Below are 5,904 nucleotides of genomic sequence, written 5' to 3'. Positions count from 1 at the left end.
TGTTGTGAGATCGTTAGGATTTGTGTGGTTTGGGCACGCTGTGGGTGGCGGTTCTATAGGGTATTTCATAGAGAAAGTACGAGCCGGGGAGAGAGTTGATTGGATTTGCTCGGGTGAAATGGAAGTGTTGGTTATGACCTATCGGGTTGCATGTCGTATGTTATTTGTGTCACCGTCGTCGTGTAGATGAATTGCTTGGGTTGTTCAGACATCAGAATTGTGCGCTGCTGATCGGACATTTTGTGAGGCATAAGTAACCTGAGGTGCTTCATGGTGTAACAGTGTTTGTGGATCGATGTGCATTGTGGGCAGGAGGCCTAACGTGCGAGATATGAGCCTTTCGGGGCAGAATTCGGTGTGTCTATTTCTAATGATGTGAGACGGGGTCTCAGGCCGCTTGTGTTGGTGATGGTACTGATGAGCTTGGAGGTAACAGCTCTTTCGTTTGAATCATTTTTCGGTGATTTAGTATGTTCAGACTTGGTTTCTTATTGATTTGCGCTATAGTTATACAAGTTGTGCGCTTTAGGCCTGCCATTAAGGTGTCATGACACCAGAGTGGTGTGTTGGTTCGAGGTGACGTTTGGGGTCATTAATGAACACGAATGGATTTGATTTCAAGCTCTTGTTGGAGGATAAAATGAGGTCGGCTCGGAAAATGCGTAGTGGTAATAGTCAAAAGGGAAGTGCCTCATGAATTGGTTGGATCATGAGAAATGGATTACGGTTTTATTGCTGTTTCATTTATCGTTGGCAGTAATAATTGAAAGTGTTGGAATAAGACTTAGTTGATAAAGAGGTTTTCTACCAGTATTCGGGTTGTGGTGGCAACTGGTGTGGAATAGAAGTTATCGGTTCCGGAGCCGTTTGGGTTATGGTAGGCTATCATGTGATGCGCACCTGAGGTTGCAAGGGTATGGGTTATTACGAGCTGGGTTCGGGCTTATCTGAATATAGATGTGAGATGTTACTGACTTTTGTGCTATTGATTCCGGAAAGTTCAATGTGGTTCTATGGTTTATGGAACTAGAGGTTGCTGGAATTATCAGCTATAGTTGTGTTGATCGACCTATGCGAGATAGAGTGACGTGGGATCACCTCCCGGGTATATGCTTGGTAAGGTCATTCAACTATTGGTTGACTTCTAGGACAACTCTGGGTACGCTCGAGGACGAGCGATTGTTAAAGGTGGGGAGGATTGTGACGAACCCGACGCGTCGTCTCAGGAAGCTACCTCCCCGTTCCCCCATTTTAATTTGCTTCTTCATGTTCACTATCAGTATTGGTGTGTTATAATTGATTGGATTGGTTTCGGGGTATGCGAATGAGAAACCTAGTCTCTTTTCAAGAAGGCTTAAGTTGGAAAAGTCAACTGCGGACGCTTGACTAATGGTTAGAGGGTCGGATGTGAATTTCCACGTGATTCGGGTTAACTTCGGCGGAATGATTTGTGATTAGGAGTGCGATGGAATGATTTTGGAGGTCCGGTGTAGAATAGGCTTGAATTGGCGAAGTTAGTATTTTGGCGAATTCCGGGATGAATAGGTGAGATTTTGATCCAGGTCGGAATCAAGAATTCCGAAGTTGCAGTAGTTTCGTTAGGTGAATTTTGGATGTGTGTGCAAAAATTTCAGGTCATTCGGAGGCGTTTTTGAATCGGGTTTTTTATCGAATGCGTAATTCAGAAGTTTTTAAGAATTTAGGCTTAAATCCATGTGATTTTAATGGTTTTAGCGTTGTAGATGGTTTTGCAGGATTGGAACAAGTTTTAATGAGGTGTTAGATGTGTTGTGGTTTTTGGTTGAGGTTTCCCGGGGGCTCGGGGTGAATTCGAACGTGGTTAAACAGAGTTTTTGGAAGTTGCTTCAGGTCTGAGATCTTTGTCATCTGGTATTCCGCTTCTGCGGAAAATGGACCGCAAGAAGCGGTTTCCGCAGAAGCGGGTGAAAATCCCAGAAGCGATCTGTGTGTTGAATTTGATGAGTTCCGCCATAAGCGGCCCTTTTCGCATCAGCGGGTCCGCAGGTTGCGAGTGATAACCGCAGAAGCGGTCATTGGGTAATTCCGGCAGAAAGGGGAGAATATGTCGCAAAGGCGGAAGTGGGTGTAAGTTAAGTGAGAAACCGCGTAAGCGGGGAATGGCCGCAAGAAGCCGGTCCCGCATATGCGGAAGCGAGACCCGCATAAGCGAAAATCGTTGTAGGCAGTAGGAGTTTATATTCATTTTTGCTCCGAGGGTTATGTTATTATCACCATTTTGAGCGAGCGCTTGGAGAGCTTTGAGGCGATTTTGAAGGAGGGATTCAAGTGAGGAATGCATTAGAGGTAAGTTCCTTGGCCTAAATTCTCACGAGATTATGTTAGATTTTACATGGAAATTGGTTTGAAAATTCATCAAAAGGGGTAAAGCTAGGAGCTTGAGTTTTTGATATTTCAAATTGGGGATTTGATAGGTCATTTGAGCTCGGATTTTGGGAGTTCTTGGTATGTATCGGACTCGTGGCGAGACGAGGAATCCGGTAATGGAGTTTTTAATTTTCGGAAAGTGGAACCCGGGGCTCGGGTTTTGCTAGTTTCGAGATTGTTGCTGATTTTTTCGATTGTTTTTTCGATTGGGTATTGTTCCCTTAGCATATTGTGATGTGAGTGTGCTGATTTGGTTAGACTTCGACGCGCTTTGAGGCGATTTGACTGGGGCAGGGCGTCGCGAAGCTAGAGATTTCAACCGGTTCGAGGTGAGTATTGATGTAAATGATATCCTGCAGGGGTTTGAAACCCCGGATTGGCACGCCGTTAGTGCTATGATTAAGAGGTGACTTGCACGTCGGATGAGCCGAGCCGTGGGGTAGAGAGCACCGTTGGGGATTGTGACTTGGGTCCGTCACCGAATTTATTAATTTTTACCCGCGGTATTTGATTTGAAACTATTTGTATTATTCAGTGAGCTGGGCTTGATGCCATATGTTGGGGCTTAGAATTACTGACTGTTTTAAAATCTTGTGAGCTATCATTCAATTGTTTTCCTCATTTTTGAAAAAATATTACTTGAACTTGTAGTTGCAATTTGAATACATTGTTTCAGAACTACAGCTATATTTTTACTCAAACCTTGAGTTTTAACTGATGTTTGAAACTATTGTTTGACCTGAGCCATTTATTGTCTTACGATGCCTGAGGGGCTTATGATTATTTTGGACTGGTTGAGGGCCGAGAGGCCGATGCTTGTGAGGATATTCTGACTGATGTGAAGAGAGGCTTTCAGGGGCCTCGGAGTGATTGTGAGGAGGGCTTTCCAGGCCTCGAGTGTATTGTGAGAGGCTTTCAGGCCACTCATGTTTGATATGTTCAGCTTTCAGGCCTTTATGATGAGTATACGCGCTTTGGCTGTAGGAGCCCTCCGGAGTCTACACACCCACAGTTGAGTCGCGGCGGGTACATTTAGAATTGGACAGTGAGTAAACAATGACACTGGTCATATGTGTTTTGGTCAGGGTAACACATGTACTTGATCCAAGTAGGTAACAATGGCTGACCAGTGGGTAACAATAGGCAACTAGTAATAGTCGTCTTTGGTCAGGTAACAATGGGTTTTGGACGGTCAGGGTAACAATGACATGACCAGGAACGATAAATTCATGCCCGAAGGGAACGGTATTGTTTGAGATATTGTCCGAGAGGCAAACTCTTTTATGGTGCTCATCTTGCATACTTATTTTGCCTCTTTACCTGTTAGTATAACCTGCGTCTGTATTGTGTCCTGAAGGGGCGGTTTTTCTGTGCGTATCAGCACTAACTCGTTTTTGAAATCGTTTTCGTATCATCTGAAAAAATCATTTTTTTTAGGAGAATTTGAAACTGAGCCAAGGTATTTTCTAAAGATTGTTACAAGATTTCACTGTTTTCTCAGAAAAATGCACCCGGCTTCTGTATAGCTCAGGTGGTTGCTTTAACGTAGAGTTCTCCTTGCTCGCAGTTATTATTTTATACTTTTATTACTCACTGAGTTGGAAGTACTCACTTGACTCCCTGCCCTCTGCGTGCAGATGCAGGTATTGTTCACCCGGTAAAAGGGTTTTGAGCTAGTTGAAGGTATTGCTATCGTAGCTGAGCAGAGTGACCGCCAGCGTTCGCTGGCGACCGGATTACTTCCTTTGGTTTCTAAATTTTTATCCCCGTATATTGTTGGCCCTGTAGTTGTATTAGACTTCTCTAGATGCTCGTGACTTCTGACCCCCGGACGGCGTTGTGGTTGTAAACTTCGTTAATAATGTCCTTAAGTCGTATTTTGCTATCATTGTTTAACTACTTTGAAAGGGACTATTTGGTTAGTTGGCTGGCCTTGCCTTCATGTAGAGGCGCCATCACGGCTAGTGCAGGGTTTTGGGTCGTGACACCTGGCGTCACCGTATCATCACCTGAAAATATATGCTCATAGTTATCAGGCTGTTCCAAGTTCTTCTACCACCCTCTCGCTCCTATACTGTGTTTCATGATTTTAATAGTTACCGTATATAATATTTCACTATTGCCAAAAAAAAATCACCTGATATTCATGATTTCGTGTATTTGTTTGCATTTCAGTGATTATGGGTTGGTTGACTTTATTGTACAAAAATTCAAATCCACCATTGAAGGACCTTGAAGCTTGAAACTCATAACTTGGTTTGTTTGAGTTTTAATTATTTTGATCCGATCCTATATGGGTTTGTTTGGAAAGTTGATTGGAGGTGTATCTAAAGTTTTAGTCAATTTGCTAAGAGATTTTGTAGTAGATTAAAAGTTTGGGTTGAAATATAGTTGAACAGAGAAGAAGACGAATTGTATTGTATACTCAAATAGTATACAAATATACCATTTATATACCAATTCATTCCAACTATATACCCTATTAGCATAACTTATATACTATATTGGTATCATTAGTTTGAATCATTTTTGGTTGTATTTAGCTGCATTTTTAGTACAATATTTGATGTTTCTTTTAATAATAGTAATATAGTTCAGTATCTTGAAATACTTTATTACATTAATATGTGGTACACTATTTTTTTTATTTTTCTCTTTATGCAATGATTATGTAATAGTAGTATAGTCATATAGTTGTCGGGAATTAACCAGTAAACTGTATCGTATACCATGTTGGTATAGTTATTATGCCATAGTTGTGTAATCTTATGGTAGTTTGAACATTTTTTTTGGTTACTGTTTGCCTGTATTTTTTAAGTGAATTCTGATTCAAAAATTATTTATATGACCGGGATTTGCAATGCTGGAAAATTTTTTGTGCTGATGGATATAGATTTATGTGTATTATATAATAGTTTTTTATAATTATAGGCAATTGTTGAAACGACCCATACAACTATACAACTTGTTAGTATATGGAATGAGCAAGTTGTTTTTGCGAATATTTAGCTTGCAATGCGAGCATTGTAATTTCTCATATTTTTATTGTATCTCTTTAATGTTTTGGTACATAGTATAGTCACAGATAGTTTGTAGCAATATTCTAGAGGCAATCATATACTCTGTTGGTATACATGTATACCATATTGGTATCATGTGGTATAGAAGTCTTTTTGCTACTATTATTTTTATTGCATTTTCCAATATTTATTATCATTTCTATTTCTAACTAGTATATATGAGATTTAATGGCCGTAGATTATATTGTCTGCTCCATCACTAGTTGTGTTACTGCTAATGGTAGAGTATGTACTAATATTGTAGGGAAGGAGAACAAGGTTTGCATGGCAATCACGTGGAATTAAAAAAGGAACAAGAAATAAAGAAAAAAAATAAAAATAAAAAAATAAAGAAGGAGTCAAATTAGAGTGTGAAATTAAGTTATGGTAAAAATAACAATAATACGATTTGGGCAAAAATAAAATGAATAAAAGAGGA

This window comes from Nicotiana attenuata, unplaced genomic scaffold, assembly GCF_001879085.1.
Source record: "Nicotiana attenuata strain UT unplaced genomic scaffold, NIATTr2, whole genome shotgun sequence".
Classification (NCBI taxonomy): domain Eukaryota; kingdom Viridiplantae; phylum Streptophyta; class Magnoliopsida; order Solanales; family Solanaceae; genus Nicotiana; species Nicotiana attenuata.
Note: the sequence above shows the minus strand (reverse complement) of the source record.